Here is a 14642-nt window from a genome sequence, read left to right as displayed (position 1 = left end):
TACAGTCCTTTCTTGAATCATTCATATCCTAAATAGTCTTTATATCTATTATAGACATTTTTGTGCAGTCGCAAACCTATTGGACCCAGGCCAGTGTGTGACAGGTTCGTGATTCTGAATGTACAGCAACCATAATACCAGCGCACTCTGTAGGAGAGTGCACTTTTTGTAAAACACGAAGGGCCAGTGGTAGTGAAGGGTATACGCAGGTACTTTTTTTTTCCCGGTGGGCATTGCGTATACGCACTTTCTTAATCCCCACTGATGCGTACCAAAGTAGTGTAGTAGAGGTACACGACTTTTCAATTATGTTGTACAATAGAGAAATCATACACAAAGTAGTCAACAATCGCAAAGCACGTGAATATATGCACATGCGCGCCGCACACAGCATTGTTTCAGCGGAATATCATCTGCAGAGAGCAAGAGCAAGCAGCTCTTAACTAGTTGTCACATGGAACAGCTCACAGAAGAATGACATCGGTAGCCGGTAGGGTAGGAAAGACATTTCAACGTTATGATATCTACCAGTAAATGCTAACTAAGGCAACGTTGGGTATGCAAACCAGGCATTGGAAAACGTTTGGTCCGAAGTGTTGGTTAGTAGGCTATTTGTGATGCGCAATTGTCATCATGTGCTGTTAGCATCAGGGGCGTAGGCATGGGTGGACACAGTCCCACCTGCTGGGGAGCCAGGACCTGCCAGGCCCAGTGGTGTTTAATCATGTATGCCAAGGGAAGCCAGGCTTCCCCAAATATTTGACCAATAAAAACACTTAAATTATAAAATCATGTATCTTTCGTCTCTCTCTSTGTTTTCATAATTTTACATCAATTCACAAGTGGCTGAATCTCACCAGAGAAATCGTCCGAGTGAGGGAAACAGCACCTCTCCATCTCAGTATGTGTAGCCCATGTATATGATTCTGTCAAGACCAAAAGAGTATAACATGTTGCCGCCGTACCATTMGATTGATGCCAGCAAGCGTTTGGACTCCCTTGATAAAAAAATAWWWAWAATAATTATCCAACAAGCGCTGAGCTGAGCTCAACTGTGGGTTGTCCCGGTGCAGCAAAATGCCTCCCTAAAGAGGCCAGTTTGGATTTAGCTTCAGACCAATCAAATCACTTCATTTGCAATCGCCATTTTCAGAAAAACATGTCTGTTTCTGGTCTGCTTGTGTTGATGTCCTGCAGTAGCTAGATTGCTAAATCGGCCCTTTGGCAAACCATGGATGGAGATGGGGATTTGGACTTGTGGTATTGAATTAATTGTCTGTACAGGCCAATGATTATGACGGTGATTCTGATCTAACCATAAATGAATARGTTGTGCCACTGGCCTGAGATGATMAAAGTTCAATATGTAGACTAGATGTAGCCTAGTAGGCTCATGTTAACTAGCTAGCTAGATAACTTAGCTGGTTCATTGTTGCCCATGCAAAGAGGTCAGGCTATTAAGCATTTTAGCTAGGTAGCATATGACAACAAAAGCTAAAAGTGTACTGTATGACAGCGCCATTGACCGTTTTGCCAACATGAAAGAGAGGAGGAAGACATTGGCATTCAACTAGTGTGAATGCAACAACAACGAAAAAGGTTAATTGCGCACGCTCGCACACAGAAATCAGAACCAGGGACAGCCACATGATATTTAGCAACATTGATTGGACTAAATTGTTTTTGGTATTTTTACGTATGTTTTCAGTATATTAAACTAAGCATATATAGCCTTGTTGATTTGATYATGTTTAAATGTTTAAGTTGAAATGGTGCTGGAATAGCGGAGGCAGTGCTGCTGTAGTCTTTGTGCTGACTTGCTATAACTCCATGGTTCTAAATCAGTAGCTGTTTAGTAAACTGCCCAAAAACATTAACTTGCTTGACCATGCTGCAGGTGATTATACAGTTGAAGTCGGAAGTTTGCATACACCTTAGCCAAATACATTTAAACTCAGTTTCACAATTCCTGACATTTAATCCTTGTAAAAATTCCCTGTCTTAGGTCAGTTAGGATCGCCACTTTATCTTAAGAATGTGAAATGTTAGAATAATAGTAGAGTGAATTATTTATTTCAGCTTTTATTTCTTTCATCACATTCCCAGTGGTCCACGGAAGTTACCATACACTCAATTAGTATTGGTAGCATTGACTTTAAATTGTAACTTGGGTCAAACGTTTCAGGTAGCCTTCCACAAGCTTCCAGCAATAAATTGGGTGAATTTTGGCCCACTCCTCCTGACAGAGCTGGTTAACAGAGTCAGGTTGGTAGGCCTCCTTGCTCGCACACGATTTTTCAGTTCTGCCCACTCATTTTCTATGGGATTGAGGTCAGGGCTTGTGATGCCACTCCAATACTTTGACTTTGTTGTCCTAAGCCATTTTGCCACAACTTTGGAAGTATGCTTGGTCATTGTCCCTTTGGAAGACCCATTTGCGACCAAGCTTTAACTTCCTGACTGAACGTACTTGTGCGAAAAGTGCAAATAATCCAGAACAACAGCAAAAGATCAATATATCCACATAATTTTCCTCCCTCATGATGCCATCTATTTTGTGAAGTGCACCAGTTCCTCCTGCAGCAAAGCCACCCCACAACATGATGCTGCCACCCCGATGCTTCACGGTTGGGATGGTGTTCTTTGGCTTGCAAGCGTCCCCTTTTTCCTCCAACATTACAATGTCATTATGGCCAAACAGTTCTATTTTTTGTTCATCAGACCAGAGACATTTCTCAGAAAAGTACGATCTTTGTCCCCATGTGCAGTTGCAAACCGTAGGCTAGCATTTTTATGGCGGTTTTGAGCAGTGGCTTCTCTCCTTGCTGAGCGGCCTTTCAGGTCATTATGTCGATATAGGACTCGTTTACTGTGTAATATATATTACTTTTGTACCTGTTTCCTCCAGCATCTTCACAAGGCCTTTGCTGTTTTCTGGGATTGATTTGCACTTTTCGCCACAAAGTACGTTCATCTCTAGGAACAGAACGCTTCTCCTTCCTGAGCGTATGACGCTGCGTGGTCCCATGGTGTTATACTTGCGTACTATTGTTTGTACAGATGAACGACCTTCAGGTATTTGGAAATTGCTCCCAAAGATTAACCAGACTTGTGGAGTCTACAATTTTTTTCTGAGGTCTTGGCTGATTTCTTTTTGATTTTCTATGATGTCAAGCAAAGGCACTGAGTTTGAAGGTTGGCCTTGAAATACATCCACAGGTACACCTCCAATTTACTCAAATTATGTCAATTAGCCTATCAGAAGCTTCTAAAGCCATGACATCATTTTCTGGAATTTTCAAAGCTGTTAAAGGCACAGTCAACTTGGTGTATGCCTCTCTCCACTGGGATCTCTGCTCTCTAACCCTATTACAGGGGCTGAGTCACTGCTCTACTGGTGCTCTTTCATGCCGTCCCTAGGAGGGGTGCGTCACTTGAGTGGGTTGAGTTACTGACGTGATCTTCCTGTCTGGTTGGCGCCCCCCTTGGTTTGTTTGTGTGAGATCTTTGTGGGCTATACTCGCCTTGTCTCAGGATTGTAAGTTGGTGGTTGAAGATATCCCTCTTAGAGGTGCGGGGCTGTGCTTTGGCAAAGTGGTGGGGTTATATCCTTCCTGTTTGGCCCTGTCCGGGGTATCATCGGATATGAGGTATGAGTTGGCTGGAGTGGTCAGCTGGAGTGGGCTGTGGGAGAGGCGGAGCCTGGCGTCTATACTAAAGTACAGGTCTACCTAGACTGGATCAATGAATCAATCATACCTCATACCACAGTGTCTCCTGACCCCTCCTGTCTCAGCCTCCAGTATTTATGCTGCAGTAGTTATGTGTCGGGGGCTAGGGTCAGTTGGTTATATCTGGAGTACTTCTCCTGTCTTATCCAGTGTCCTGTGTGAATTTAAGTATGCTCTCTCTAATTCTCTCCTTCTCTCTTTCTTTCTCTCTCTCGGAGACCTGAGCCCTAGGACCATACGTCAGACTACCGGGCATGATGACTCCTTGCTGTCCCCAGTCCACCTGGCCTTGCTGCTATTCCAGTTCAACTGTTCTGCTTGCGGTTATGGAACCCCTACCTGTCCCAGTCTGCTTTTTCAACTCTTAATGATCGCTATGAAAAGCCAACTGACATTTATTCCTGATTATTATTTGACCATGCTTGTCACTTATACATTTGAACATCTTGGCCATGTTCTGTTATAATCTCCACCCGCACAGCCAGAAGAGGACTGGCCACCCCTCATAGCCTGGTCCTCTCTATTTCTTCCTAGGTTTTGGCCTTTCTAGGAGTTTTTCCTAGCCACCGTGCTTCTACACCTGCATTGCTTGCTGTTTGGGTTTTAGGCTGGTTTCTGTACAGACACTTCGAGATATTAGCTGATGTACGAAGGCTATATAAAATAAATTTGATTTGATTTTGATTTGTGTATGTAAACTTCTGACCCACTAGAATTGTGATACAGTAATTATAAGTGAAATAATCTGTCTGTAAACAATTCTTTTGCAAAAATCTGATTCAGTGTCCATGCACGAAGTAGATGTCCTAACTGACTTGCCAAAACTATAGTTTGTTAATAAACAAGAAATTTGTGGAGTGGTTGAAGAACAAGTTTTAATGACTCCAACCTAAGTGTACGTAAACTTCCGACTTCAACTGTAACTGTTGATATGCAATAATAGCTTTCTGGACTTCACCAGACAGATGTTGTTCTCCGGTTTTGTGATGGAACAAGCCTATGTGTAGTTGAATTTATGCCGCCACTGTGTGACTTGTCTTTTTGTTGTCACGGCCTTATTTATATATCTCGTGGCGTATGAATGAATGGGTTAGGGAGCAAACAACGCAATTATCAAAACATAGGTTGTAATTTGGCTTTTTTACTGGCTTGGCTTCCTCAGTGATTTTGCCCACGCACCGCTACTGGCCAGGTCCACCCAATCAGATTGATCTAGTTTAAGCATTATTGTGGACTTGAACATATTGTTTGGTATAGGAAAAATACAAAAATGTTAAGTGTGATTTTGAGAGTGAAAAGCTGAAAAATCTATAGGAAAACTCATTAAAAACATAGGATAACATTTTTAAATGTTTCACACCGGGTGCCTTTCCTTCATACTGTTTAMGAACTTTTTGGCAAAATTAGAGTATACCCGCTTCTCCAGGCACCGCTACACCACCGTATAGGGCCGATGGAAAGACAACAGTCACACACAGCATGATGTTAAGGATAAGCAGTCCATTCACTCTGTCATAATAAGCCAGTAGGTCCCAATCATAAGAATACAAAAACACAACCATTAAGCATTTCCCAATCGAAATGTACATGTATTACTTCCCATTGAAAAAAATWATTCAAGTTTAGCACACAAAGTAACTGGTCACCTAAAGTTAAAATGCAACAAAGTTTCATACACATAAGTTGTTATCAAATAGATGGCTAACAACAGCAAGCGCGCTGCAATAAAAAAAACACAATTCCACCCACTCACAATTCCACTCACTCACTTAACTTATTGTTGAAYTTATTCTTGAAAAGGGGGAAGCTAACAAATTYGCAACAACATCCTCTTCAACAACAACTCCTGCTCCTGCTCCTGCTGCTGCTGCTGCTGCAAACTAGCCTACAACAAAAGCTAACTAGACCATGGAAAAACTACAGCTCGCTATTGCATAGTGAACTGTTAGCCTTCGAGAAGTTTCCATAGGCTTTTGTAAAAACGGTCCCACCCATTAAGTCAAAATGCGATTGGTTGATTCCACTGTCATTCCAAAATGTTGCCCTAATACAGTTGAATGGTAAAAGCCTTCTATCCTTGCTTCTGATGGCTAGCCAATGGCTGACTTGCTAGCTAGATTGATCCCCCACCAGAGACCAGCAAAAGAAAAATCCTGATTGGATCTTTTTTTCACTTCAGTGTTAACCCTTTCCTTTCCAACAAAAACTGGAGAGATTAAATCAAGAACATCATTGAAAAGCAGAATATAATTATAATTATTATAATAATTATTTTATAAATCCTTAGCCCTTCTTTGAAGTCATAGAAGTCCCATTTTTCCCCGCTGTAATAAGTTGTAGAGTGGCTCTATTTTCTCTCAGCATGCATTTTTTCACTATTCTGTTTGTCTAAAGAATCCATATGTTGTTCTGYAATATGAACACAGAAATACTCTTATTATGGTGGTGATTTGACAAAATMACTATCATGGCCTTGAATGGGACTTTTTCTGGTTACGGTCTGGACTTGGTGTCGTACTGCCAATTTTCTTCAACCATGAACCCAAGAAACCAAAGACCTGATCCAAACCAGATTCCATACACCCAGACATAATTGATGTAGTCCAGCCAATAAACTATAATCTAGTTATCTGTATGGATTTGAGATAGAAGGTTACCTTTGATCAATGGGTTGAAACTAAGGAGTGGGGGAAATTCTGGCACTGACTTAGAGAATAGACACGTAAGACAGATCAGTCAGTCAGTCACACAGTAGTTGCTTTCTCTTCCATCCTAAGGGCAGATGTGGTTCCTCTAACTAATGGCTTTCTGTGAATGACACTCTGTTAAGGAAAAGGTATTGGGTTTTATGAAATAAAACTCACTTTTTTCCCTATGAGACCCTCAGGCCCGGCATCGCCATTTGGACCAGGTAACCCCTGTGAGAAGACAGAATAAAGTAGTCTACAAWTGGACAGGTATACAAACACAATTGAATTTGAAACTTAGAGGACAGCTTGAAGGACATTTTTTACTTGGGTCTGTCAGTGACTAACCAGTGAAACTACCTAGCTTGTGACAGTCTTAACAAAGATGGCCGACACAAAGGATTCTAGAACAGAGGCTTACCTGTAGCCCTCTGTTTCCCCTGATGCCAACTGGCCCCTCAGGCCCCTGGAGAAGGAGGGGGTCAATCAGTTCATGTCAAAACATGACAAACAAACATAGGAGGCACAGTCGACACATAGTAGTATGGGTTTCACACTGTCTGCATTCATCAGTGCAACATCATAGCCCAGACAAACAAAAACTAGCCAGCAACACTAAAGGTTGACTAAAGTATAAACAGAGTGGTATGTAGTGACACTAAAGCTAAACACATAAAATACCATTAAACAAAAATACACTGTTGCTCGCATTTATGGAGCTAAAGAAGACACTTTGACCCAATGGTCCCTTAGGTCAGGGGTGTCAAACTCATTTAGTTAATTTTGTTTTTATTTTTTTAAATTACGCAAACCACCCAAGGTCGGGATTGGCCCCCCTCGTGGGCCGGATCCAGCCCGCGTGCCATATGTTTTACACCCCTGCCTTAGGTCCTTGGTAAGGGTGGGATTAAAAAAACATTTGATGACAAAACAAAAGAAAAGTACACTGTACCCTGTCTCCTTTGATTCCAGGTGTGCCACATTCTCCTCTCTCCCCCTACAAGAAAAACGAGGTAGGTACATTGTGTCATATTTACTAAATACTTGGAAACCCAGAGGGATATTAATCTGGAGATTCATACTCTACCTGCTCTCCTTTGTAGCCCGGCTTGCCCTGAGTAGAAACAACACAATCTTGATTAGCAAGGAGACAGTGATCAAAACATTGTCACAGACCACAAAACAGAATCCTTGTCTTTATAGATAGCAATACTGAGTTGTTGAAGTCTGTGCCAATAGCTGTGTACATATATCTAATAATATAACAGCAGGTGTTTAGGGTATGCCCTCTGTACTGACCTCRTCCCCATCTCGACCAGGAAGTCCACTGAGCCCGCTCTCACCCTGTAAGAAAGAGAGAATTAAGGTTTTGAAAACAGAATGACAGACTAACTGGAGGAAGACACACACAGGCAAAGCAAATCACCAATACCTTCGATCCTTTAACACCTGGGTTCCCATCATCTCCAGAATTCCCCTTCTTGCCCTGTGGAGGGAAGGGAAATCACATCAGCATGGTATGGAGAGAAAAATATAATTTGTGGTGTACTCCTCAACAGCATCTGATCAGTGTGTGGCAGCTGCTTCTGGTTTGACAAACTGCTTTTTTGGTCTGTTATAGGATAATGGCAGTGATTACTGTGCACAGGCCCTAATATTAAAGTACATAAATGTACATCCAGTGAGGATTCCTGGTTTTGACCCTCTAGACTATAATATTCTACAATGTCTGGCCACCAAGGGAACAGTCTACAGTAGAAATTGTCAGTTAGGTGAAAGACTACAATGACCTACAGTTGAAGTCAGAAGTTTACGTACACTTAGGTTGGAGTCATTAAAACTAGTTTTTCAACCACTCCACACATTTCCTGTTAACAAAATATAGTTTTGGCAAGTCAGTTAGGACATCTACTTTGTGCATGACACAATTCATTTTTCCAACAATTGATTACAGACAGATTATTTCACTTATAATTCACTGTATCACAATTCCAGTGGGTCAGAAGTTTACATACACCAAGTTGACTGTGCCTTTAAACAGCTTTGAAAATTCCAGAAAATGATGTCAAGGCTTTAGAAGTTTCTGATAGGCTAATTGACATCATTTGCGTCAATTGGAGGAGTGCCTGTGGATGTATTTCAAGGCCTACCTTCAAACTCAGTGCCTCTTTGCTTGGCATCATGGGGAAATCAAAAGACATCAGCCAAGACCTCAGAAAAAAAATGTATACCTCCACAAGTCTGGTTCATCTTTGAGAGCAATTTCCAAATGCCTGAAGGTACCACGTCCATCTGTACAAACAATAGTACGCAAGTATAAACACCATGGGACCACACAGCCATCATACCGCTCAGGAAGGAGAAGCGTTCTGTCTCCTAGAGATGAACGGACTTTGGTGCGAAAAGTGCAAATCAATCCCAGAACAACAGCAAAGGACCTTGTGAAGATGCTGGAGGAAACAGGTACAAAAGTATCTATATCCACAGTAAAACGAGTCCTATATCGACACAACCTGAAAGGCCGCTCAGCAAGGAAGAAGCCACTGCTCCAAAACCGCCAATAGAAAGCCAGACTACGGTTTGCAACTGCACATGGGGACAAAGATCGTACTTTTCTGAGTAATGTCCTCTGGTCTGATGAAACAAAAATAGAACTGTTGGGCCATAATGACCATCGTTATGTTTGGAGGAAAAAGGGGGATGCTTGCAAGCCGAAGAACACCATCCCAACCGTGAAGCACGGGGGTGGCAGCATCATGTTGTGGGGGTGCTTTGCTGCAGGAGGGACTGGTGCACATCACAAAATAGATGGCATCATGAGGGAGGAAAATTATGTGGATATATTGAAGCAACATCTCAAGACATCAGTCAGGAAGTTAAAGCTTGGTCGCAAATGGGTCTCTCAAATGGACAATGATCGCAAGCATACTTCCAAAGTTGTGGCAAAATGGCTTAAGGACAACAAAGTCAAGGTATAGGAGTGGCAATCACAAAGCCCTGACCTCAATCCTATAGAAAATTTGTGGGCAGAACTGAAAAAGCGTGTGCGAGCAAGGAGGCCTACAAACCTGAGGTCTACAAACCAGTTACACCAGCTCTGTCAGGAGAAATGGGCCAAAATTCACCCAACTTATTGTGGGAAGCTTGTGGAAGGCTACCCAAAAAGTTTGTCTCAAGTTAAACAATTTAAAGGCAATGCTACCAAATACTAATTGAGTGTATGTAAACTTCTGACCCACTGGGAATGTGATGAAAGAAATAAAAGCTGAAATAAATKATTCACTCTACTATTATTCTGACATTTCACATTCTTAAAATAAAGTGGTGATCCTAACTTACCTAAAACAGGGAATTTTTACTCTGATTAAATATCAGGAAAAATTAGTTTAAATGTATTTGGCTAAGGTGTATGTAAACTTCCGACTTCAACTGTATTTACTTATGTGMATATCGTGACTGCCTTTGACTCCAAAAAAACAAATGCATCCTTATTASATCAACCGGAAASATACTTATTTATGTAACCTATAACAGCAGAATTCTGAAGAATTTCCCAAGCCGATATCTGTCCCAGCTTGCTAATCATAAAGTGAAGCAGGAATGTTAAGCATTTGCCACACTATCACTGCTTCAGGGAAGCAGATATGAATCGCCTCTAACCACACAAATCACTAAAGCCTACCAAAGCCCCTCAATTATGTCACGTGGCAGGCTTTGTGTGTTGGTACTGTACTGTCCTTCAGTTTTGAAGTAATCGTCTACTACAGGATGTTCAGTTCGAAAGGGGGCTGTGATCTCAGTGTTTTGTCTGTCTCTTATACACATCTAGATGTGTATAAGAGACAGGGAAGGAGAAGCGTTCTGTCTCCTAGAGATGAACGGACTTTGGTGCGAAAAGTGCAAATCAATCCCAGAACAACAGCAAAGGACCTTGTGAAGATGCTGGAGGAAACAGGTACAAAAGTATCTATATCCACAGTAAAACGAGTCCTATATCGACACAACCTGAAAGGCCGCTCAGCAAGGAAGAAGCCACTGCTCCAACTGTCTCTTATACACATCTAGATGTGTATAAGAGACAGTGTTTATTCATGTTGCTTGCGATTTCAATCAGATTCCTACTTTTAGACAGCTCTCATACTGTTATACAGAAGATTAAACACAAGCAGCCTAGCTTTAACGTTTAACAACGTTTATTCGAGTTTAAAGTTACATTGTATCACCGACGTGTAGGCTACACCACCGCGGAATGCTTTGTGGACTGGTTATTTTAATGTTGATTGATGAAATACCTGTTTAGGTGCATTTTGGATTATCCCAGTGATATGGGGTTGGGCATCTAACCTGTTCAAGTTGTTCATTTCAGGAGAGTTTAGGCTGGAGTTGTAAGGTCTGCTTTCAACTCACYCTCTCAAACACGTAGATCCCTTGAACGCAGCTCCCTTTCCAGCCCACTTTGCCTTTTGCCTATTCCCTGRCTGTACTTTAGCCTATCGGATTTCCTGTTATCAACCAATTGCCTGATCTCCRGGACGACGTRACTAMCCTTTTCCCTGCCTGTACTGTCGCCTGTTTGGACCCCCTGTGTATGACCTTCTGCCTGCCCCTGGACCCAGCTACRTGCCGCCTCCTGTGGTCCTTTACAAATAAACACCTGCTGCGCTCTGCGCTTGAAACCAGCTCTCTGTCTCCCATCGTGTTCATTACAGGAGTGACAAGTTTTCCCAGGGCTCTCTAAACTCAGCTGTGTGACTAGTTATTCYTCCATCTCAATCTCTGCCTCCATCTCACTGTACAAGTCTACTACAACCTCCAGCACCTGATCCTGTCAGCTGGAGGCCTAATCCTAAAAAAAAACTGGTCGAAGAATGATCCTGTTGCCCAAAACCTGTTTTTCTCCAAACATTGTTTTTTTTGGTCTGGACATGAAAGCCAGCCACATTCTATATGGAGGGGGAATGGTCGAAATTCAACAGAAACAAACACAAACCACATGCAATGGTCAACATAACGTCTCGGAGCATCCAAAGTATATTTCCGCTCGCAGAGAAGCACTTGAAGCCGCCACAGAAGGTCTGTTATTTTTACCGTGAGAGGATTGGAGCTGATCCCGCCGGAGACGGAAGCATACAAGAGATAAAAAGACAAGCTAATGGGACAGACAGCCTTATGACATACAGATGCTGCCTGAAACAGGATGAAGCCGCTGTGTTGACTGGGTGCTATTGGGTACCCGAACGCAACTCGAACCAGTCCATATGGATCTAGCAGTAGAGCGCGTAGCTAATGCAAATGCTGCTGGTTAATGTGGATTTGATGACCCGATTTTCTTGATCGTGTTATGTCGAACACCTTCGTCAACAATTGGTTGAGAAGTCGAGTGGTATGCGTGAGACTCGTTGAGCTATTCAGCCATGCGTGATCTTGCTGAGCTTCCTTCCTACTGCACACAGCAGTTTTCCACAAAGAGTTTTAACGTAGAACCATTGTTATAGTTAAACAGGTCCTGAACTCATATTGTGTCTCTAGACCTATTGTACTGTTTCATTCCCTAATTAGTCTTATTGGACAGACATCAAAGGGTTCATTTCCATGACTACTTATACCTGAGGTTTCAGTTAAAAAAGAATGTGGTTAAAATAGTTTGAAACACCAGAATGGTTTCCAACAAAATGCCTCAGAAACACCAGCCAGGGGCCACTGTCACGTCCTCACCAGAGTTCTTATGTGTTTTACTTGTTTAGTGTTGGTCAGGACGTGAGRTGGGTGGGAATTCTATGTTGTGTGTCTAGTTTGTCTGTTTCTATGTTCAGCCTAATATGGTTCTCAATCAGAGGCAGCTGTCTATCGTTGTCCCTGATTGAGAATCATATATAGGAGGCTTGTTTTGTGTTGGGATTTTGTGGGTGATTGTCTTCCGTGTCAGTGTTAGTACCACATGGGACTGTTTCGTTTTGTTTAGTCTGTTCGTGCGTTCTTCGTGTTTATGTAAGTTCACATGTTCAGGTCTGTTGACGTTGTTTTGTAGTCTGTCTAGTATTTTCGTATTRGTTATTATTATTAAAATCATTATGTCTACACACCTCGCTGCGTTTTGGTCCGATCCATGCTCCTCCTCGTCTGAGGAGGAGAACGACTTAGACGAACGTTACAGCCACAGTCAAAAATATTGATGTCTGCATTTCCCCATGTCAGGTGAAGACTAAACAAGGTGCTAGAGCGATAACAGTATGAATATTAAGGTACTGTGTTTGTGATGACAGAGGGGACCAAATCACCAGGAACTATGACAACCMTAGCAGGTGCAGCGAGTTSAAACCACACAGGATGCCCCCAAAAAGCATCAAATATTCTTAGTCCTAGACTGTTAGGAGATGCTTAAACACTAAATATACAGGAGTCCTCTTCAACCGGCAAAGATAAAGCATGCAAGTCTTGACATGAGTAAGCCTACATAATYTTGTGTAATCCAAATATATTTGCATCCATTTCTTCTCAAACCATTTTCAAGGCCCAGCTTGTTGTATACATGGTAATATCCAAAGAGTGATTAGCAAACTATGGCCCTGAGGGCGACCTGTTTTGACAAAGCCTGATTTGTCATTCCAATGGTGAATGCCAATTCCCAAGAGGGAGGAGTCCACAGAGATTTAAAATGCCCTACCATAAGCAGTTATACAGCCATAAGACACATACAGCAAACTACAGAGACTTTTTTTTTCTAGACACCTGAAAAATGTGGACTGAATTTACATCTCAACGAACCACAACCTAAACCAGATGACGAAACGTGATGACGTTGCTCTTACGATCTCTTTGATGACCTTGTCCACGATGTCCCTGTCCTGAAGGTGATGGAGGTAGCGATTGGCTGGGGAGCTAGCCAGCTGGCGGAGCTGTGCCACGTTGGAGATGTCATTGGCCGCGGGCGTGATGCCCACCATGAAGAACTTCACGCCCTGGTTTTTGGCGTCGATCACGGCGGAGAAGATGTCTGGGTTCCTGGGGTGGGTGATGCCGTCCGTCAGCAGTATGGCCACCCTGATGCTCCCTGGCTCTGACTCCTCCATGTAGATCTTGGTCAGGTTGGTGATGGCATAGGTGGTGTAGGTGCCGTGGCCAATGTATTGGATGGGTGCGATGCGAGCCTTGAAGTTGGCCAGTCCGCGCCACTCCTTGAAGGTCTGCTCGATGATCACATGGCTGCTGAATTGCAGGAGGGCGGCTCGCGAGCTGAGAGCCCGGCCCGTCTGGAGATTGACTCCCTGCAGGCGTTCAACCACATCTGTGGCGAACCTCTTCTCCTGGCCGTAGTTGTCCTTGGCGCTCTCTGAGCTGTCCACCAGGAAGGCCAGCTCCAGGCCACAGTCATTGTTCAAAAGTGCTAAGAACATGAAAAGTGTTAACCAATTGTTAATTTATCATGTACCATGCACATTACACAAGACGTAGCTAGCTACTGCTAATTMGTCAGTCTTTGGTTGGCAGAGGGCAGAGCTGGGGTCAACCCCATTTCAAAGCAGCAGATCCGATATGGGTAAAACTGGGTACTTTCTCATGTCCACCGCTAACACCAAAGAAGGATCATTCATCAGTTCAATCATCATGTACGTACCGGGTACAACATTAGCTAGCTAGATTACGTAAGTGGTTCACAGAGCTAGGGGTCACTACCATTTCAAAACAGGAGATCAGACCTGGGTCAAACTAGGTACTTTCTCACATCCAGCTCAAGACCAACATTGGCCAGCAATTGACCACAACTCTGAAGGTTAGGCTAGACCAGACCAAAGTCAGAAGCTTAAATTCTGAGATACTGAACCTTAATGACTCCGAGAGAAGATTGAACCCAGAAAAGATCTGATATGATTTATTTATCAAGGTAGAAGTGAAGCTTGGAGGGGCGCCATGACTTGAACTGTGAACTGATGTTCCTGATTCCTGTCTGATATCTAAAAGGCTCTAGGAGAAACGAGTCACACAAGTGCTTACCTACAATATTTTTCAAGGAGCGAGGGCACATATCCAATATAAACCAGYAATAAATCATATTTATGTTCAAAGAAACGTGTCAGAAAAAAATTGCCCGGGGATACCCAGCTCTCGAAGGAAGAAAACGTTCAAGGAACAGAATAGTTGCCACTGAGATGGATGGGTTTCTAAGCCTGGCTGTGAGATATAATCATTTTTTAAGTGGATCCCATCATTTGCCAATGACTCTTTA

The 14642-nt window shown here is 42.7% G+C and overlaps 1 pseudogene; it reads right to left on the bottom strand.

The window, feature by feature from the left end:
* LOC111953370 (collagen alpha-1(XXVIII) chain-like) overlaps positions 1–14642 on the bottom strand; it is a 30541-nt pseudogene that overhangs the window by 15723 nt on the left and 176 nt on the right.

This window comes from Salvelinus sp. IW2-2015, linkage group LG27, assembly GCF_002910315.2.
Source record: "Salvelinus sp. IW2-2015 linkage group LG27, ASM291031v2, whole genome shotgun sequence".
In the NCBI taxonomy this organism is placed as follows: Eukaryota; Metazoa; Chordata; class Actinopteri; order Salmoniformes; family Salmonidae; genus Salvelinus; species Salvelinus sp. IW2-2015.
The sequence above is the reverse complement of the archived record's forward strand: the minus strand, read 5'-3'. Positions and strand labels throughout refer to the sequence as shown.